The 23,691-nt window shown below is 36.9% G+C and overlaps 1 protein-coding gene across 5 annotated transcripts in view; it reads left to right on the top strand.

Moving 5' to 3' along the window:
- Positions 1-23,691, top strand: part of moody (G-protein coupled receptor moody) — a 485,897-nt gene that overhangs the window by 58,275 nt on the left and 403,931 nt on the right. The window contains exon 1 of one of the 5 annotated variants that reach the window (XM_069817635.1): positions 12,876-13,104. The exons of the other annotated variants lie outside the window; for them this stretch is intronic. The gene's annotated coding sequence lies outside the window, so the exon portion shown is untranslated. Of the gene's footprint in view, positions 1-12,875; positions 13,105-23,691 lie in introns of those variants that run through there. 5 annotated transcript variants of the gene reach the window in all.

Genomic DNA, 23,691 nt, shown 5'->3' with positions numbered 1-23,691 from the left:
GTTCCGATTTTCTGACTTGGCCCTTGACCCACCATTGCATCTCGTCCGATATACAGTTGTACCATTTCTTAATTTTTTCGTTTTACCACATATAAAACACAATATACTCGAATGTTTTAATTCCGTATTAATCACTGTTCTTAAATTATCTTTTAATCACTCCCTGCTGGATCGCATCTTATGGTTGCTTACACTGCCTGCTCAACCAGCACTTATGTGCGAGTAATGAAAAAAAAGTTAATTTTCTGCTAGGTGGCAGGTAGTGCCTATCGCTATTAGCATTATCAGTATATGCAAAGTACCCTAAAATAACTATTGTTACGACGTTCTTAAATATCAGAAGAGACAAGGGCTTAGGGAAACGATGGTCCAGGGTTCCGGATCCTCCCGCAGTGCTTAATATTAATACTGAACTTAAAATTTATTTTTTTAAACGATACTACATCCAAACACAAGTTCTATTTAACAGGTTTGTATTATAAAAATACAATGATATATGTAGGCCTATGCTTGCTTTAGACGTTTACTAAAATTATATTTAAAATCAATTAACGTAATAAAAATAATGTTCGAAATGATATGAAATATTTCAACAAGTTTAAACATATTTACAAAGAAAAATATGTTTCCTGTAACCGAGTTAAGAGATTATTGGAAATCGCTGTTCAAATTAACGACAATATGGTTATGATCTAGGGTTTTATTAAGTTCAGTATTGCCAGAAAGTAACTTCCTCACACATAAAAAGGCCCATTCGAAGTGTGGTAAATTTTGCGCTCATTTAAAAAAAAATCCTCCCTAAAAAAACAATGAAAAGAAATGCTGAGTAAAATACTGCAAACAGATCATTTATAATAATAATAATAATAATAATAATAATAATAATAATTATGATTTATTTAACCTGGCAGAGTTAAGGCCATACGATCTTCTCTAGCACTCAACCAGGAGTAAAAATTGCGTTACAAAAACACTACAAATGTACAAAATACACTACAATTTTACACACAAAACTGAATAAGATAATAATAATAAAAGTAAACAACAAGTAAGAAGAAATCAGACAATAATATATAACATACAGAAAGAAATAAAAAAGCATAATAAAATGTGAACAGCAGGTCAAAATAAATGAGGCATACAAAGTATAAAAAAATAAGACAATTAATAATAATAATAATAATAATAATAATAAATAAGAATAGTAATAATAATGATAATGATAATAATAATAGGCCTAATAGTAATAATAATACTAATAGTAGTAATAGAATAGTGCAGTACAAAGCATACAATGAATACAATATTTTTAAGTATACACAGTAAGGAAAATTATGATTATATATAGCTCAACTTATCACATTAGAGATATACCATTATCGGAAAATATGAAAACAAAAATATAAAATAAGTTAAATATCACTAGAACATTTAAAAAAAGTGAATACGTGGAAACATGCAATACAACACTTGTCATAATAGTAAGTTAGTTTGGCAACTCGTCATAAGATAATTTTCTAACTTGGATTTGAAAGATTTCAATGTTCGGCAGCCCTTGACTTCAGGCGGCAGAGAGTTCCAGTGACGAGAGGTAGCAACAGTGTAAGATGAGGAATACAGAGATGATGTGTGAAGTGGAATTTCTAGCCTGTTATCGCGTTGTGATCGAGTATTAATATTATGATAGCGAGAGAGAGTATGAAAACGAGCGAATAAATAATAGGGGGATGAAGTGTGCATAATTCGATATAAGAGAGAAAGTGAGTGCAGATTTCTCCTCTCATGTAACTTAACCCATGATAACTTCTCGAAAGAAGGTGAGATATGATCATAGCATCGAACATTACAAATGAAGCTGACGCACGCGTTATGAACACGCTGTAGTTTCTGAGCGGAATCATCCTGAGATCACTGAACAAAACGTCGCAATAATCGAAGTGAGGTAGAATGAGTGTCTGTACTCCGTCTGATTGAGGTTCTGGCTGATACGTATATCTATTATCAGGCAGTAGCCTACATCTCACTTGACGATATGTGTCAGAGGGAGAACAATTATTTGTATGCATCTGAAGTCTGACTAGTGTAATAGGTGTGTAGCTAGTCGGCGATGGAGGGGAAAAGGAACCAGTAAATCTATCCCATTATCTCCTGGCCTAGTTGTCTCATACATAAGTGGTGCCGTCTTAGTATCACTTTTGAGGTACAGACCTGTCTTCGAACAGTTGACTAAACAATAACCTTTGGAACTATTAAGTTATAATTCACTGTGTTTTACGAGATACAGTGTTCCGATCCTTTCCACTTTCATGTTGCTGTAATACCATGGATGACATAAGTTACATTTAAAATTACAAGAAATTAGTTTAAGATTTTAATAAGAAAAACTTAACACCATTGTAAATATATTATAATTAATAGTGTTATTTTTAGGAAACCAAATTTTATATCTCTTACAACAAATCTTGTTTGGAAAACAACATTTAACCAAACGTATTTTAAGTCGAGTATTTCTTACTTCCATATATTTAAAAGAAAAAGACACATAATTAATAAACAGTTTCTTACATACACTGTAATTACTTTTATGCTCGACCATGCCGAAATGTAGTAATTATACACCTGGTAGCAGACCTTTAATGCATGTCATTAAAGTACACCTACTCATTAAAGGTCAGGTCTTTCAGCCAATGACGACTCAGATTACAACTGTTCAGCAAATGACAGGTCAGCTTTCTACCGTTATAAAACCGCAAGTATGGATTATTCTCGGATATGCAATCGAAAGAGAATTAGCGAAAAGTCACGGAGGCTGGAAATCCAATACTGTCGCAGAAGGTTATGTTCTGTTACTATAATAATTAGCGTTAATTGTCAATAATATTCAAATAAATTCAATTTGTCATCTCGTTTTTCAGTGTCTAATTTAATTTCAATGTTATCTCTGTAGGTTCTTATGGCCTACCAAGGTCAATGTGAACATCTGTTACTGGGAAAAAATCAATACTTTCGCGTCTGCGCACATCTCACAACATACGGGACATTGGTCAAGGTCAGATACAAAGAAAATTAATAATATCAAGTTAGAAATATGGTCGAGCATAAAAAGTCGTATGAAACTCGCCTATAATGGTAATTAAGAAGTTCTTATGAAAATTATGAAACGAGCGCAAGCGAGTTTCATAAATGTCCATACTCGCTTCTTAATTACCTTCATTATAGGCTCGTTGCATAATGTACTATTAGGATTTCAAATTAAAAATTATAATTCAATATGCACATTTAGCATAGCCAAACTAACCGCAGTTACTTGCTGCGCTCTAGCGTCAAAACTGGACAATAATGGTTCACGCGAAACTCAATGCTAAGAAAGAGGAATGAGCAGGCAGTTACGCAGCCATAAGATGCGATTCAGCAGCAGTGCTTTTAATACTTTAACGAAATAGAAGACAGTAGCTTAGTCACCTTTGTGGCTCACGGCTAGCTCGTAAAACACCATGCAACCGAGCTCTGGTTCACTACCCGTCTCCGAGGAACATGACATTCATGGTGGTTGAAGCTAAGTTTCCTAGGGTTTTACCACACATATTATTCGATGTAATAGTAAGTAACATACAAACAACCCCCACCACCACTACCACAACAGCATATATCTAACACACACGACAGGAAACAACGAAACTAGAGACAAGACGGTCTGATGCAGTAGGAATTCACCAAACGTTGACGATGGCACATCAGTGCCGAAACGGTACCGTCCATTGTAAAAGGTATACGGTAGGTATTAACTTTTGTGCGAGATCGTGCGTATTTGCTTGGTTTCCGCACCAAACCAATCCGCGGAAAGTCTAAAATTCCACATTCGGTATTCCCAACCTAACACACATAACAATTTCCCTCTTCTTACCGCTTAAGTGACATATTGATTTTACTGCTTTAGACTTTTAACATATTATTTTTAGAGACGTTCAATATAGTAACGATTGTAAATTGGAAACTTACCACTGCAATTTCACCTAAACTGCACTGTTAATTATTGTTTTTAAATATTTGCAAAAATTAAGTATACTCTACAACTCCACTAAAGTTACTGCATTCGTGATGCAAGTAACATTAAGGAAGCCATGAAAAAATCAACAAGATTCCAGACTCATCATAGATTGAGGGAAAAAAATACAGACGTATATCACGGCCTGCTGGAGTGTAATAAAAAAACATTTTAAAGCAACAATGTTGAAGATAAATATTTTTGTTTTGCAAATTTGCCGTCATTGAACAGAAAGCAAGATGGAGATTTCATTGCAACTAATTAGAAATTCCTCTTTCAGATATGAAATAAACAATCTTCGCACAAAATAATGTACGATAAACGAGCGGTATGTTTTCTTTCAATTCTCGGAAATTAAAAAAGCTCAACTACGTTTCGCTTTTTCAAACGTTTCCTCGAGCATGAAAACTTCAACATACCGCTCTTGTAACGCATATTACTATTTAATTAATTTTTTAACACTAGGCCTATCAATTGTAAGTTTTATATTAAAAAAACAGACATTTTCTTTCAAAAAAAAATTATGGTTTATTTAACGACGCTCGCAACTGCAGAGGTTATATCAGCGTCGCCGGATGTGCCGGAATTTTGTCCCGCAGTACTTTTACATGCCAGTAAATCTACTGACATGAGCCTGTCGCATTTAAGCACACTTAAATGCCATCGACCTGGCCCGGGATCGAACCCGCAACCTTGGGCATAGGAGGCCAGCGCTATACCAACTCGCCAACCAGGTAGACTTTTTTTTTTCTTTCAATGTTATGCAAAAAATGTAGGACCTACCTAAACATTTATGCTGGCATCATTTCGATCCCGACTTGGACAATGTGTTATTAAGAATCTGCATTTGTAAATTTAATAATCTGATTGGCTATGTACTGTATATCTTTAGTATAACCATCGATGTAGCTCAGTCGGCAGACTCGCTGGCCTGCTGATCCTGAGCTGCGCTCGGGCTTAGGTTGGATACCCCGTTTGGTCTCATTAATTGGTTTCTTCCGAGGTTTTCCCTACTGTGGGACTGATGCCTGATGGTCTATGGCGAGTCCTCGGCCTCACTTCATTTCACCCCCTTTGGTCTGATTACCTGGTTGGGTTTTTCCGAGGTTTTCCCCAAACCATAAGGCAAATGCCAGATAATCTTTTGGCGAATCTTCGGGCCTCACTTCATCTTACTACATCTCGCCAAAATATTGTAGAAAATTGCAAAATTGTAAAATTGTAAAATATTGTAAAAATTGTAAAAACTATAATTGTATTTGTAATCTTGTAAAATTGTGACTTGTTTCACATCTTAAAGTTTCATTGCTAATGTAAGATCTATGTAATATAACAAAATGAAAGAAAAAGAATCTGCCCAAACATTTTTTTTCTTAACGGTCTTACTAATAAAAACTCTATATACAGACGTTTAACTGTCTTATACTTATACAATGAGTAACTCGTTTATAAGTCGTGTGTAAATTCCTTACTACGTATAACAGTACAACTGTTACACAGCTACGTCATAGTTTGATCATTACTTCGTTACGAAAGATAATAGAATATCTGAGGTTCTCTATTGCATCCGGTAGAGCGCTCTAGTGCGGCATGTTAAGTATCGATAGTACAACTGGCTCTAATCGATTACCATACTATATTTTGGTCAAAGAGTACAAGCTACAGTAATATTATTCTAATTATTCTGTGCTCTTTGGTTTGTTCTTCTTTGGTTACTAGGCAACCATCTTCATAAAATGACAGTCGATACGAACAGCTGTTAGAGGGGCGGCCATTTTTTTCTCTATATACTACGCTTAAACAAGGGGTTTCGTGTATATAACTACTGCAAAGCAATTCCCATTGTATAGTTACAGCCTGTTTATACGTCCATCGCTTCTGCATGGTTTATTAGTAACGTTTTCTGTCTCAACTCTGCATAAGTCTAGTATAAAAACTGTACACGGTTTATTAGTAAGACTGTAAATGTACATATACTACTTCCACATGGGTGAGATCACGCGGAAGACCAAGAAGAAGATGGGCCGACCTCTTCAGAGAACGTGTAGGAAGCCATTGGTCAAGCAGAGCAAGAAATGGGAACGACTGGAAAAACCTAAGAAGACAAGTGGATAGTGACTAAAACCAGTGTGACAGAAACAAGTTAGGTGAACAATATCAGAACAGTGCAGAATGTCAACCAAGTGAACAATTCCATACATGCAAACGTCTTTTATGCGGAGTAGCTCACTGCGTGAGACAAATAGAGCCTTTGCCCTCAACGGGACATATTTAGGCTAATCATTTCATTTCGTTACATGAACATCCACTCCTAGTGACATACAATGTTTGAAGTCCTTGACAGATACCTATGCTTCAACACTGTAATCCATGTTAACGGAAGCATTTCCAGCTAATTCTTTATCAGTCTTCTATGTGCTATCATTAGTTTTATCGGAGCGGAAAATCCGGCGGACACTCCTTCTGTTTACACCAGGATTACAGAAATATGAATTGACGTATACTGTTATATTGCTAGTTAAAAAGTAGTGGAATTCATAACTCTTTCTCAGAAGCTGTCTACTCTGGTTGAGACTTAATGAGTTTACGTTTTCGACACAAAATCTAGAGCTATAACATTAATAAAACTGTCATTCTTTGCCCATCCCTTTGATTTATATCAAATTCCGGAATTATCCTGTCAAGGTGAAGAGTTTTTCAACTGCCGTCAGTCATCACATACGTGGAAACACCAATTACGTTACACAGTAAGTATGAAAATTTGGATGCTCTACAAATGGCACATACTTTCTGAGTACAGGATGATTCAAAACAACCATACAGCGCTCGTGCAGGACGGCAAACTTATCATTTTTCAAAAGGAGAATTTTCACGTACCACAGCGCCCACACCATGCATTTCCAGAAATGGTTTCCCTCGTAAAATTGATCATTATTCCATCCCGCACAACATACTAAGCGTTGTCGGTGTTGTTTTCAATCATCCTGTATATATTTTCTTCATTTATATTTACCAATAATTAAAGTTTTTTTTTTTATTATTCATAGTGAAATCGTTACGTTAACAACTCGAAATATTTTACAATTTTATCCAATGAGCAAATGGATATTTTAGAAGATGATACATCAGATCTATGTATGACCATATTTTTTTTCGCGAGTGTGCAGTAGTCTATGTGTGAGTACAATATTTTTATTTTAGATCATATTTATCAACAGTAATATCACTAGAGGTTTTGATTTATCTAGAGAAAATCAAACCTCGAGTGGGATTTAATTGACTGTTACACGATTAGAAGAAAGTATATAAAGATTAGAAGAAATAAAGTACTCTAATACAAAAAAAATTAATTTACTTACTACAATATTAAACTATCTTGAAAATGTATTATTGCAACATCTCATTACAAATATTCCACTAGATTGCAGTAATGTGTTATGATCAGCTGTATTCTTTGTTACCAGTTGTGCCAACTATACAATCTTCATCGAACTCTATGGGCGATTACTAGTCAAAAAAGCTTTGTTGATTCAATTTCATTTTTATTAAAACAGTTGCATTCCACTTCAATAATCAATATTTGTACTAAATTTCTGATACGTGACTATCCATAATCTCATACAGAAGACGCTATAACATAACCTAAATAATACAGGGACATCATTTTATTTTTACTTCAATTTTTATTGTACCTGAGTTTTTTAATGTACGTCACTCTCACCCCCTCTACTACTAAACTTCCAACCGTTCCCCACACAGAACCGAGGCCGCGTATGCAGTACTGAGGTAAAGTCTAATAGTTGGGCTGTCTTAGCTCTTTTCTGAGAACATTAATTTCTGTTAGGAATGGGTCGTCTACGTAATGTTATACAACTGTTTAAAATAACTTAAATAAAAGAGCTTCGTTAAATAATTAACTGTCACGTTATCCCCCCCCCCCTTCTACGACCCTGCGACAAAATCACTTGAAAGGACAGTAGATAGCATTTCTGAGTAATTTTATCTTTTCGGATCGGGCAGAAGTGAAGATTAATTTACAGTACGTAAGGTAGCTACTCTTTTATAGAGTAGGTATAGAATTATTCCAACATGAGTTACTAGTACGAAGGACGAAACTGGTAATTGGAATTAGGTACAATAGTCTATAGTGCGATAATATGCACAGAAGAACTGAAGCCTGTATCGAAATGAACGGCCACCATTTTCAAAAATGTGTTTAAATATCCATATTATGATTATTTTTCAATGTAACTTCATTCTCTATATTGTACGTTAATGTGCTGTAACAGTATAATATACACTGCATAATTAATAAGTCCGAATGGATAGCTCAATTCGTGAGTAAAAACACTGTTAATAGAGTACTGTATTTTGATTAAAAAAATAATGAAAATTATCAAACTCAAAATTGCGATATTTCCTAGTTTACATAAATGGATGAACTACCTAGTAAAGTGATTTGTATTTTACGCCAGTATCATCGAACTCCATTCTTGGAAGGGGGAGCAAGCGGTGTTTCCGGTGCTATACCTTTAATCCAAAGATATAGACAGGTTAATATTAAAAATGTTAGTAAAAATAAAATTATGTCCCTGTATAAACAAGATAAATGATAGACAAGTTTTAATTAAGGATGATGAAATAAGGACGAATCATTTTAGATTTTAAAAGTTACAATTATTGAAAGTACAATGTTGGCAAACAATGAAACAAAATATGCTAGGGATGTGATAAAAACAAACAAATGTTAGGGAGGTGATAAAAAAGAAATGTTAGGGAGGTGATAATAATTGTAGGATAAGCAGCCATGATTCGTTGAAACACGTCGTTCCGTACCGTTTTATTGGTCAAAAGCAGTATTACGTAGTAAAAGTGTAATAGTCATACTAATCAAATAACGGGCAGAAGAAATCAGACTACAGACAGAATTAAGGTATTATATGGATCGTTTGCAAATACTAGGAGCAAGGCCGAAAATAAGGACGATTGGAGAATTCTGTGTCCACAGTGAAAGATTAGCCCTCTGTGAAAACTATGTATGAATGAATGAATGAATGAATGAATGGAATAGAATTAGCTAAATTTATACGTTCTCCAGGCGTTTCACTGTAGCACTGTAAGTATGCTGCTGTTACCACTTCTAATACGGGCATTGGCGTTTTTATAAAACTGTCATTGGCGCTTATATAATCTTCCTCCCACAAATTGGCGCATATTATCGACAGCCTTTCAAAGCTGAATGCAGCATGAAAAAGTAGCGGACAATAAATTGGTTCGGCAGCAGCTACTTTTCGAGTTGCACTGTTCACACTTGTTGTTTGTCCTTGTTTAGTCAACTGTCCGAAGACAGGTTTGAATCTCGTGACACCAATAAGGCATCACTCATGAGGCAACTAAGCTAGGAGATAATGGGATATGGTGGTCAGTTCCTTTCCCACTCCATTGCATACATCGCTGACTGGTAACATCTTACACTAATCATACTTCAGATGTATTCGTATACAAACATTGTTATTCTTCTGATACAAGGCGTCAAGTGAGATGTACTGCCTGGTAAAAAGATGTAATACTGTACGTATCAGCCAGAACCTCAGGAAGGGGCGTTGTTCACACTAGTGTCCTGCAATTTTCGAACATAAAGCAGGTAACCAAGACATTACAAACTTAGTGTTATATCGTATGAAAAACTAATCGTAAAATCTATGCTAAATCCTTAAGTGGTTAAAACATGAAGGGGGGAGGGGAGTGGAGGACAGGAAAAAAAGTTTTACAACAAGTCGGAATGAACACGACAGTCCTGCAGTGCGAACATCGGCGAATATCGAACTTCGCCATACTCGACAGGCTTGAACCGACATACTTACTTACTAACTTACTTGCTTGCTTTTAAGGAACCCGGAGGTTTATTGCCGCCCTCACATAAGCCCACCATCGATCCATATTCTGTGCAAGATTAATCCAGTCTCTATCATCCCATCCCACCTCCCTCAAATCAATAGCGGCTCGTCGTAAAAAAAATAGGTGAAGTGCTGTTCACATACACAAATGCATGAACAGTTTTACCAATATAATGAGTAGGCCTACTATTCGTAAACTACGTACAATTTTACTAGTTCTAGAACACATGCAAAAGTAAAATTAATTTATTTCAGGAGTCGCCCAATTTCTTGCATACCAAATCTATCCTCCTAGTTTTAAAGCCGCAAATCTGTCGGTAATGTCTTCATAAAATGTCTGAGTTTAATTAAGGGTGGAGAGTATATCTCTATCCAAAGCTATGTGGGGTGTTTTCCTGATAAAATAACATACAGCGTATTCCGAATTTCACCGGTCCGGTGGCATCAATGACGTCACGTTGCAGCGAAATAAGGAACAAAACTGCTGGAAGGATCGATGCTGTCATGGCGACTGTACAAGTTGTTTTCTGTGCTACACTGGCAAAATTTTGCGAAATTTTCGTACTCCCATCTCGTTCAAAGAAAAGATTGCATAAACAATTTATTTCTTGAATCGGTAGTAATAACTGGTCCGTTGACATGTTCGCTCATAAGCCATTAACATATTGTTTTTACGTTGTGCTCATTACAAACAATACAGCAGAACTAAAGCAGAACACACCGCCATGACACAACAGTGCACGATGTTATTCGTCTGCTAATTCCCGCCCTATACAAGAACCAATCAGATTCACTGATGGCGGCTGATGGAGACTGCCACCACCTCTGCAAGTTGATGGCACCGGTGCGACACCGGTGGAGCATCAATGACGTCATCGGTGGAATTCGGAACACCGTGATGCCATCGGATTGCTCACCGGTGAGATTCGTAATACGCTCATAGAGCCAGCTAATTTACCGTTGTAGGGGTGGCTGCTTGGACACAAGGAATGAGGATACTACTCTCGAGTCAGGTAGTACATAGTACTGTAAAATTTCACAGCCCTTAAATAATAGCTCCCGATCTTGGAGACCAACTTCAACTCTTCTCTATTGTTAGTACCGTTAGATCTGCAAACTGGTTACTCCAACTACAACAAATCTGACAGTTCTCCGTAACTGAAAGACTCAGAAACGCACTTCACTCATACAATCTTTCTTTAGTGCGTGACGTCACGTTACCATGGAAACTAAGTGGTGTATGAGAATGGGAGCCCAAATAATTTCACCTCTGCTGTATTGTAAGTTCCAATAGACACCGCTCGGCGCTTGTAACTATTGACATTATTCTATTCAGCGGATGGTTACAGGTACTATTTATACAGCTAAACACTATTCACAACGACTGAAAAGAAAGCTTTTTTTTTTTATTTTAGAAATACGGTACCGGTAATAACTAGAATTAATTATGAATAAGAGATAAAACTGTGTTTTACATGTAAAGAGGTGAAGTCGTACTTCACCTACTTCACCTGAATAACCGCCCCTGCCTCAAATCCATTTTAATACTATCCTCCCATCTACGTTCGGCATCCCCAAAGGTCTTTTCCCCTCCGATTTCCAAACTAACACTCTATATGCATTTCTCGATTCGCCTATACGTGCTACATGCCCTCCCCATCCCAAACGTCTGGATTTAATGTTCCTAATTATGTCAGGTGAAGAATACAATACATTCAGTCAGTTCTGCGTTGTGTAACTTTCTCCATTCTCCTGTAACTTCATCCCTCTTACCCCAAATATTTTCCTAAGAACCTCATTCTCAAACATCATTAATCTCTGTTCCTCTCTCAAAGTGAGAGTCCAAGTTTCACAACCATACAGAACAACCGGTAATATAACTGTTTTATAAATTCTAACTTTCAGATTTTTTGACAGCAGACTAGACGACATAAGCTTCTTAACCGAATAATAACAGGAATTTCCCATATTTATTCTGCTTTAATTTCCTCCCGAGTGTCATTTATATTTGTTACTGTTGCTCCAAGATATTTGAATTTTTCCATCTCTTCGAAGGATAAATCTTCGATTTTTATATTTCCATTTCGTAAAATATTCTGGTCACGAGACATAATCATATACTTTGCCTTTTCGGGATTTACTTCCAAAGCTAAAGCTTTACTTGCTTCAAGTAAAATTCCCGTATTTTTCCTAATCGTTTGTGATTTTCTCCTAACATATTTACGTCATCCGCATAGACAAGAAGCTGATGTAACCCCTTCAATTCCAAACCCTGTCTGTTATCCTGAACTTTCCTAATAGCATATTCTAGAGCGAAGTTAAAAAGTAAAGGTGATAGTGCATCTCCTTGCTTTAGGCCGCAGTGAATTGGAAAAGCATCAGATAGAAACTGGTCTAGTTTAAGTTTCACTGAGACATATTTTAATATTATGAATAAAATATAAAATTATTGTTGGTTTACATTGTACATAAGAGTGTAATGTAGTCAAATAATCCTAGAACACAAAATATGATTTACTTCTATGCAAGAAGAGCATTATTTTCAATTTCCATAATTTGAATGTCAGTGTATTTTTCCACGTAAATTAATGTACAGTACTTTCATATTTTCTCGAGGGTTAAAATAGTTTTTATGCATATATGCCATTTTCTTCCTGTCCTTCAAATTTCAAATTAATATATCCCAATACCTGATTTTACCACTTACGCTGTTATTGCATCTTGCTTCATTTTTATATTATCAGCATTTAGAGATATTCCTTTATTCCGTTTCACACATACTTAAACACAGTTCTCGCTTGTACCGAGGTATGAGTAGCGTTTCCCTTTTCCAATTTCATTCCATCATTCTTCCATTACTTCCGTATAGATGTACAGAGTCGTACTCTGTCCATAGTCATGAATCACAGCTCCGCGTTATCTCGGCCGAGCGATAATTCTGTGAGCTGTGTGCACTGGTATTCGTCACTGCCAAGGTGAAGTAGCGGTGCCGGTAGTTCCCATTCGTCTTCTTAACGACCAGTGATGCTGCTTTCATCAAACCTGTTAACAGTGTTAAGTGCTTCTCGTAAGTGTTAATTCTTTGATATTAGTGTGCTTGAGCGGCTACTTTATGGAGTTTTTCCCTGTGAAGTGGAAGAATTAGGCTACATTAACATTTAGGTACGTAACATTATTATCATTATTATTATTATTATTATTATTATTATTATTATTATTATTATTAGGCCTATTATTAATTACTATGTTTTCAAGGACTAATCAAATGGATTTGATTACGCTTATCGTATTGAACCTTTCATGAAAACAGGGATTCAAAACAATCTGAGTTTCAAGGTGGAACTACCTAAAATATGATCGGATCGTATGTACAGGGTGGGGCATAGGAACCAAGTGTTTTTAAAATAATCATAAAACAGTTAGTTTTTGTTTTTAACACATTTTATTCGTAGAACAAATTTTGTGAGAACATACCATTTCAATCATGAGCGGAAAGTTACATCTGGCATGTGATGTCCGTCTGTTTTGACGAATTGTTTAAGGCGCTGACGAAAATTCACCTCTATTCTTTCCAGGGGATCTCTGTTGATTTGGGTGATTTGTTGACGTACTGTGTCCTTTAATTCCATCTAATATTCGGGGCTTATCCTCGTAAACACGTGCCTTTAGGTACTCACATAGAAAAAAAATCACGTGGACAGGTCAGGAGACCGAGGGAGCCATGGAACATCACCAAATCTCGAAATGAGACGATTGGAAAACAGGAGGCAAAGAACTGCCATTGACGCTCTGGAGATATGCGCCGTGGCCCCATCTTGCTGAAACCACGTATCTTGTATGGGTGTAAATGTAAATCGCCATGCAAAATCCGTCTTACCGTACGATTGCTGATTCCAAGAGCAGCTGAATGTCTTCAAGCAGAGCAGCCTGGGCTGCGCAGTATCGCTTATCTGACTGAAAATTTTCTGGAGTACGCACTCTGTGTTGGGGGCCGGGCGATTTATTCTTCAGTATTGCGCCTTTTTTTTTAAGATTTTTTAACCCAACATAAGATTGTGTCACGCACGGGAACAGAATCATTGCGATTAATATTGAATCTGTGGCAAAACTTACGCCTTAACGAAGTCACCGACTCGCCATTTCTAACAAAACAATCATAAGCAAACATGCGTCCACTGCTCCATGATGCCGACTGCAGGTGAAATGCTATGAGCCACGGAATGGACTGTCACATGCCGCACGTCTCTCTCTTTCATAATGACAGAGTACAAGCCATTTAAAAAAACACTTGGTTCCCATGCCCCACCCTGTATGTACGGTGACCAGACGTCATCTTTTGTCCGGACATGTCCTCCTTTTTAGGTCTTTGTCCGGGGTCCGGACAGATTTAAAAAAAAACAAGAAACGTCCTCCTTTTCGTATCTTGTATGCCTGATATTTTGAAATTATTTGATTTGAAGTCTTTTTCAAGTAATTTGCCAGTAGGTGGCAGCAGCATAGACGGAATATACTCTTTGCCAACGACCGTAACTCTTTTTGCTCTTTCTTGTTATGGTCGTTGCTCAGAGGTAGCTGGTAAATCGAGAGATCGAGGTGAAAATGTGAATCTAAATAGATATTTTCTGTCCTCTTTTCCCTTGACTTTCATATGTAGCCAACTGTAAAACCATTATTATTAAATTTTTTCATAATTGTTTTGTAATAAAATAGATATTAACATACTTTTAAGTATGATATAAGCCTAAATCTGTACTGTAAATATTTTTTAATAAAATAGATATCGACGTAATTTAAATTATAATGTAAGCGTAAGCCTAAACCTAAGTAAACATATTTTTTGTCTTTTTTTTTTTCGAAAAATGTCCTCCTTTTTGAAGCTTTGTGTCCTCTTTTTTTTTATCGATGTGAATCTGGTCACCCTAATCGTGTGCACTACGGATTGAAATGCTTGAAAACGGGTATCGTAATCAGTACTATTTCAATCGCTAAGCGCATGAACGATCGTCATTTGTTTTATTTTGGTCATCTGTTTTACCAAGAGGGAGAGCAATTATTTACGTTAAAAAGTCGTGTTATAATACATAAATTCTGTACTTTCCTAAAAGCCATTATTACCATTCTTCATTAACAGCCAAAATATTAAGTTTTCATGCGCTTCATTAAGAAAACTCAACATTGTTTACAGCTAAGATCTACAGAGTGACTAACATGCTAACATGTCCATGACATGTTAACCAACATATCGTCGGCTTAGAGTGTAAACCTGCTAACCGCTAAAGAGATAATTTTACAAGGGAAGCAAAAAACTGAGTTTAAATTAACTCTGAAACTTTAGGACCAAATCCAAAGCACAGATACAAATGCCACCTGTTCTCTGGATTTGGTTCTAAAGTTTCAGAGTTAATTTAAACTTAGTTTTTCGCCTTCCTTGTAAAATTTTCTCTTTAGCGGTTAGCAGGTTTAAACTCTAAGCCGACGATATGTACTTTTGAAACTTCAGCTTCTGTATTCAGTTTTCAATACGTATCAGAAAATTGCATGAAAACAAGGATAGGAGAGATCATATTCAGTATGGTAAACGTATTCAAACCGATACTATTTTTCCTCGGCATTTTAATAATCACTACGTTTTCACGGGGTATTCAAATCGTCAAAGATAACTTACTTAAAAATTTATTCGGTAAAATTGACCGTATTTACCGACCCACAGGAAAAAGAATGAACTCGTGAAAAATACGACACATAATCAAGGCGTACTGCTTGTCGAAATGTAACAACAGACGCAAATCCCTATTCAAGATCACATTTTATCGGATTATGTTTGAAATGTGTAGTAATAGGCTATAGACGCGCTAACTCCTGATTCTACGATGTGACGGAATCACTGTTTTGTCGAGAGAGTACGAAGTTCGAATGTAAATTAGAAAAATATCTTATGATGTGTTGCCAGACCTAACGCCATGTTTAATGCCATGTATTCCACTGTATTTATTTTTATTGTTTGTTCCTTATTTTTATTGTGTAATGATGTAAATTGTGTTTATTTATCACTTAACACCAATATGCATCCTACTGTGCTTTCTTTTATTATTATTAGTCTATTATTTTATTGTGTACTTTTTATTCAGTTGTCGGTTTCTGGTTTAATTATGTGAATCCTATTTTCTTATAATCTAATACTAATATGTATTCCAATGTGTTTATTTTTATTTTTACTGTGTACATTTTTTATTGAATTACCGGCTTCTGTTTTTGTGTGATTCTTATTTGATTCTAACGCCATTAATATGTAATCCACTATGTTTATTTTTATTTTATGAGGTAAATTTTTATGTAACTACCTCTTTTGATCTCATTATGTATCTAAATCATATCAGTATGTAATTACTTAATTCCGATCCAGTTGTTGTTCAACTATGTAAGCAAGTTTTAATCCTGATTGAGTGTAAGAGAAGGCCTTACGGTTTAACTCTGCCAGGTTAATAAAGCCATTATTATTATTATTATTATTATTATTATTATTATTATTATTATTATTATTATTATTATTACTTCAGGAAGCTAATTCAGTCTTTTGCATGTGGCACAGCGAGTTCAGAATGATAAAAAAGCATTTGGTACCAACCACTACAGGATCTTGATAAAATTCCTTGAAAATGCCTTGGATTTATAGTATTGATTAGTAGAAATTGATGTGATCACTGGGAGAGCTGTAAGCTCGCTCAACCCGCCCTAAATACGTACCTTATTTATATACGAAAATCGTCGTGCGTGAACGAAGAATACCGCCATATTTCTTCAATGTAACAGTGGGTTTCAGTGTTGCCAACATAGTAATAATACTACACACCTAATCAAACCTAACCTAACCTCTCTCATAATATTACACACCTAATCAAACTTAACCTGTCACATAATACACACCTAATCAAACCTAATCTAACCTGTCATATAATACTACGCACCTGTAGTAACATTCCTCACATTTAGTATCATTTCGTTTTCAAGTATTGCCGGTCCTGTCAATCGTGTCGGCTGCTATCTAGTGGAAGTGGATGGTACTAATTCTAAAAAGAATATGGCGACTTTCATAATAATTACATTTTACATGTTTCGTGATATACTAAATGTGTTAATGTAGTAATAATTCTAATGATACAATAAGATTTTAAATGTGTTGTGGTTGTGATAAAAATATTGGAAATTGGTTTATAGCGCCACATTGGCAGTGATAAAAGTGTACAATATTCGTTCAGTGGTTGGTGGATGCTCTAGGTTGACCAACCATTTTCATTGCCATATTTAAATTAATGCATACTTTGTGATGATTATTAAAAAAACACATGTGAATTACTTGAGAGTAAAAGTTAGGGCACCTGTAACTGCTTTTAGAATGAACCGATAACCTTCTCTTACATGATGTTACCATTAGACAAGAGTATGTTACACTCTGAACTTCATTTGTGTCATTATTAGTTCAGGAGATAAAAAGATGTGAATTCTGACACCTTCACCCTGTCTTTGTTTACATATGAGCATTATATCTATACCTGTATATTGACTTACGCGATAATCGAGTCCTTCACATAATATTTATTGAACACTTTTCCTTGTTGTTTTTAATTTGGTTATGTCTACTTTTTATTTAAAGTGGAGAACTATTGTGTGTTTATTTCAAACAATCCGCTCGTGAGGGGAGAAGTTATACAAGCATTGTTCTTTGATATATTGACCTCAGTGTTAGCAGATGGCGGGAAATTTCCTATTTAATTTATTATTTTACGAGTCCCAAATAATAATTATACTACACAGAGCATATTAAGTTGTATCAGTATCATCTTGCACTGTTTCTTTCCAAACTACAGTTAAACTAACAGGGTACATTCCCCCCTAGACGTTTTTTTTTATCTTTTCCTATAGTCGCGACGCTGTTATTCCCGGCGTGACTCCTCCTCTTTGCTTACATCTTAGGAAGTGAAGGCTCTATAATGTCTACAGTAGGTAGGTAGTATCGTTCGCCATTTTTGTTCTTTCGTTGCCGAGCTACCAGACGAGGAATCTATTTGCCACACTGTTAAACATTATCATGTCGTAGCTCCTATGATAATAAATCAAACGCACTGTAATTCAGCAAATAATTGAGCGGCAAATAACGTTCTCGTGTGCTTTCTGCGAACGCGAACGAAAAAGCCAAAATGGCGGGCGATTATATTAAGTATTTATCGAGCCTTAGGAAATGCATAACATCATCATCGGCGAATCACAAGACGCAGACGTTTAAATGTAGGCGACCTGCAACGTGATTGGCTGCCGGAAATAAGAGCGACGGGACTATAATCTCCCTCTTTGCTCTCCGGCCCTTCACACAGGTGTGACTTTCCCTGAAGGGGACTAACAGATGACATCATAGGGATAACATATACGCTAGAAATGTTGTGTAGTAAAGGCTGGTTCACAATAAACCGGGAACGGAAACATATTTATTTTAACAATATTTACGTTCTCGTTTCCGTTCCCAGTTTATTGTGAACCAGCCTTAAGCCTAGTTTCACCGGAACTCGAACCCGGACCGTCTGCATAACAGACTGATAATGTAAAAAAAACCGCGTATCAACAGTAAAATACCATGAAAAGTCATTGACTGCAATTTCCATCTTCTTTACCGGTATCGTAAACTTCACGCAATTCCAGGCCTGCACTTCATAATATATCATGATGCCCGTTTCCTACCTGTTGGCGTCGACGAACTCTCTCTTGTATTTACAGTAGCTCCCATCCCTCCCGGAAGGGTTAGCGACGCCATCAGGATGCGAATTGCTGACGTCACTTCATTGACTGTCGCTTGTTTAGTTTTGTTTAGTCCGCAGTAATAATTGCACGCAGAGGTCATTGCGTGGGCTCGTTAGCGGACACTAGTCTCGCGAAGGCCACATTTGTTTAGGAAGGAGAACTGTAGTAGTGAAATCATTTTTGCCTTAAGGCTACAACGTATGTATAATATCAACGTAGAAATTGTATCCATTTCTGTTTATGCTTGTGTGTGAGCGAGACAGGGGGAGAGAAACGAAAAAAGTGAGCGTTGTCATGCTGTAGAAGAGGCTTCTATATATCTAGACGAATCTTTCGAATTCGTGCTTTCAGTTTTTTTATTTATTATTTAATTTTTTAAGGGTTTCGCAATACCTTACAGAATATTAATGGTAGTGCCTTTAGGCAAGAATTCCGTATGCATCAGATCTTGAATGTCCCTAAAGACTGTAAACATGAGTTTGCCTGCTGATGGCAAAGCCTTGAACTTTATGGGAACAGGCAGGGTTGCCAGATGTCCCGATTTGGCGGGACATGTTCCGATTTCCATATAAAAATCCCGCTTCGATTCGAGACGGGACGCAAAAAGTCCCTCCTTTAGAGAATTAACATCACTTGAATAATTTTATCGTTACGTAATAACTATTTTCTTCTAGTCCTAAATAATTACATCAAATATCAATTAATTTTCTTAAGAATGTAGGTTTGCACATAAAACGAATATTTTGGCAAGTGTAAGGTTTGTAGCAGCCAATTCAGTGGTGAATATGATATTTCTAAACATTTAAAAAGAGACGTTCATCAGAAATGCATGGCACAGAGAATGGACAGAAGCTTGTTGAAAATGCTAAAGTTCAGTGATAAATATGTAGGAAGCTCTAAAAATGTATACTGTATGTTAAATGGTAGGTTTGGAGCAGTAATATGCTAAGGCACAAACTAAATGTGAATTTAGGTATAAATAAATTTTGTCATTGTTATCAATTGATAAACATTGAAATTTAAATATTTTGTCACAAGTAATGCCAGACAGAGCTATTATGAAGTTATTTAAGTTAATAATTTGGCATAACATATTATTGCCACAAGCTCTTCAGAAAGTCGCCAGAGAAATGTGATGTAACTTGCAACCAGATAAATATTGTTTGTACTTGAATAGCTGTATATATAATATGTCTTTTATTCAAATTGCAATTTTGAGATTCTTCTTCTTTGAGATTCTTTTGAGATTTACTTTCTTCAGCTGCGGGATAATTTTTTACTTTTATTTATTTATTTATGTATTTATTTATTTATTTATTTCTCTCTTTCTCTCTCTCTCCTTTGTTTGTTTGTTTGTTTGTTTGTTTTGCATAGTTTATTTTACCGGTTGTTCTATATGGTTGTGAAACTTGGACTCTCACTTTGAGAGAGGAACATAGGTTAAGGGTGTTTGAGAATAAGATGCTTAGGAAAATATTTGGGGCTAAGAGGGATGAAGTTACAGGAGAATGGAGAAAGTTACACAACACAGAACTGCACGTATTGTATTCTTCACCTGGCATAATTAGGAACATTAAATCCAGACGTTTGAGATGGGCAGGGCATGTAGCACGTATGGGCGAATCGAGAAATGCATATAGAGTGTTAGTTGGGAGGCCGGAGGGAAAAAGAACTTTGGGGAGGCCGAGACGTAGATGGGAAGATAATATTAAAATGGATTTGAGGAAGGTGGGATATGATGATAGAGAATGGATTAATCTTGCTCAGGATAGGGACCAATGGCGGGCTTATGTGAGGGCGGCAATGAACCTCCGGATTCCTTAAAAGCCAGTAAGTAAGTCATGAAAATGTCAACTCTGCCCAAATTCATATCACTTTTTCTTCAAAACAAAACGTAAGTACTATATATGGTGAAAAAAAAAGCTGTCCCTCCTTGGTAGATCTAAAATCTGGCAACCCCGTGCAGGTGATCCTTTGTGGCGGAACTGCATTGATGACCTCTTGTTTTCGGGATCGAAGTGGTGTACCCAGCTTTTGTCACCTGTGACAATGTTCTTTAAGAATTCATCGCCTTCCCGTTCGTAGCGCAGAAGCAATTGTTCGCAAATGTCCAATCTCTTCTGTTTCACGTGAGGTAGGAGCATTCGAGGTACCATCGTGCGCAAATTTTCCAGACTCCCAATTCTGCAATTATCGCCTGCACATGTTCCCTTGATATGCCACACTGGATTGACAGGTGTTCCTACGTTATGAGACTATTCGCTGTAATGAGTTCATTGGCACGAGTCGACGAGCGTCTTCAGTTGCAGTACGTAGTCTTCCACTGCGACCTTTGTCACACAAGTTGAGAGTTGCACCATGTTCATTACGAGCACGAGCAGACCAACGTCGCACAGTACTGATGTCGACACATTGATCACGATAAACAGCCTTCAATCTCCGATGAATGTCTATCGGGGACACATTTTCTACTGTTAAAAACTCGATCACAGCAAGTTGCTTCAGACACAACGACATAGTTCTGGTACACGCCGCCATGTTTCAATCTATAACTCAGAGCTCTCTACTGGCAGAGATACGAAACTTGCGTCACTGAACGCAGAAAGTTCACTGAATACAATGTACTATCACTAATATTTTTAACTGTATTCCCGACGACAAAAAAAATAGGAGGCATTACTTTTCAGTATACCCTCGTAGTGGTAATAATAATAATAATAATAATAATAATAATAATAATTATTATTATTATTATTATTATTATTATTATTATTATTATTATTATAACAGGCCACCAGCGTAGCTCAATCTAGTAAGGCGCTTGCCTGCCGATACGGAAATGCGTTCGGGCGCGGGTTTGATTCCCCATTTGGGCTGATTACCCGGTTGGGTTTTTTCCGAGGTTTCCCCAACCGTAAGGCGAATGTCACGTAATATATTGCGAATCTTCGGTCTCCTCTCGCCAAATACCATCCCGCTATCACCAATCCCATCGACTCTAAATAACCTCATACTTGATACAGCGTCGTTAAATAAGTAAAAATAATTGCCAGATTGGCAATACTTATAACCAAATTCTTTCCATCATTTCCATCGGAACACAGCTACCATACTCCGACTCAATGCGGCGAATTAAGGAACTTCTGCGAAGACACAGCTTTCATCCTAAGAGTTAAACCCCCTGGCGTGAGGTAAGCTTTGTCACATACTGTAGATCCTTAGCTCAGTTGTTTTGTTAACACTTCCGCGCTTATCATTAACAAACACAAAACCTCTGCTTGCCTGCCTGCCCGCGTACTATCTGCCTCTGGTTTGAGGAGAAGTTAAATGTCCACTCCAAACCGTCCAGAGTAAAAGATGTCCATATACAAAAATGTCCATGTAAAATGTCCAAGGAAAAATGTCCAGTCAGAAAAATGTCCACTGTTTAATGACCATGAGCATAAAATGTCCAAAATTGCTTACTGAGCTGCTTTATAACCGTTGCTAAGCAAGTTAGGAACACTAAGATTTCTGTTACAAACTTTAACTAAAATAAAATGATGCCTCAAGTAATTCCTATGCAAAAAAACATTTTTGGTAAAAGATGGATACATTCAAGTCTTCGAAGCCACATTTCATTTGTTGCAAGACGACATAGATGAACTACATGACTATATTTAAATCACAAATGTGAGAGTGGCAGACTTGCTCAAGCCGCCAGAAGAGCTGTTCCCCCCGAGGTATCCCCCCGTAATTTTGAAACGTGTATTTACAAACATTTCACGAGAACCAAAGAATTAATAACGCAGTAGAGCTTTCCATGGTAAATTCCAAAATATGGTTGCTGCTCACCACGTATCTGGAGGTGCCTGCAGCACATTAGAGAAGAACAATACGAGAACGAAATTATTATACCCAAATCCAAGCAGGCCACGTAAACAATAGCCTTCCTATAAACAGAACATATGTTGCAAACCAAAGGAGAAATGAAAACATAGTAAGGTCTTACACAGCCAAAAGCGAAGAGTTGAGCAATTATGAAAAATATATTGGACCTTCTTTACATTGGACATCTAAAGGTAAAAGTAAAGGTATCCCCGTAACATGCCATGAAGGCACTTGGGGGGCATGGAGGTAGAGCCCCATACTTTCCATGACCTCGGCACTAGAATGAGGTGGTGTGGTCGGCACCACGCTCCGACCGCCTTTTACCCCCGGGAAAGACCCGGTACTCAATTTTATAGGAGGCTGAGTGAACCTCGGGGCCGTTCTGAAAGTTTGGCAAAGAGAAAAAATCCTGCCACCACCTGGGATCGAACCCCGGACCTTCCAGTCCGTAGCCAGCTGCTCTACCAACTGAGCTACCCGGCCGCCTTACATTGGACATCTATGTAATAAAATTAGTGGACATTAAATAAATAGGACATTTTTTACATTGGACATTTAATTGAATGGAGATTAATGTAATGTGGACCTTTTCATGTGTGTACATTTCTGTATATGGACATTTTGAATTGGATATTTTAACCTTCAACCGGAGAAATACTACTTCCTGTAACGCCCTGTACCTTTCACGTGCTTCACTAAAACAGTCAGAATTCGTTTCTTTCATTGTGGTAGGAGTAATAGTTCATATTAAGTTGGTGTAAGTACGCAACTATGTGCGATGTTTTCCGATATGCTTCCAACCTCTTGGGGAGCGCGATAGCGTCGCGGTTAAGGCGTAACGCTACAAAGTGGGAAAGTCGCGGGTTCGATTCCCGATGGGGGACCTTGGATTTTTCCATTGATGTAACCCTTCCAGCCGCACTATGGCTCTGGGGTCTACTCAGCGTCTAACAGAAATTAGTACCAGGGACATTTCCTTGGAAGGTAAAGGCGCCGGGAAAATAAGACAGACATCCCTACTCCCATTAACTTGCCGATTGTCTGTAAAGTTGGGAGCCTTAACCTCTCGACCACCCTCTGGACCGTCCT

The sequence above is a fragment of the Periplaneta americana genome, chromosome 2 (genome assembly GCF_040183065.1).
Source record: "Periplaneta americana isolate PAMFEO1 chromosome 2, P.americana_PAMFEO1_priV1, whole genome shotgun sequence".
NCBI lineage: Eukaryota > Metazoa > Arthropoda > Insecta > Blattodea > Blattidae > Periplaneta > Periplaneta americana.
This window is presented reverse-complemented; position numbering and strand designations above follow the sequence as displayed.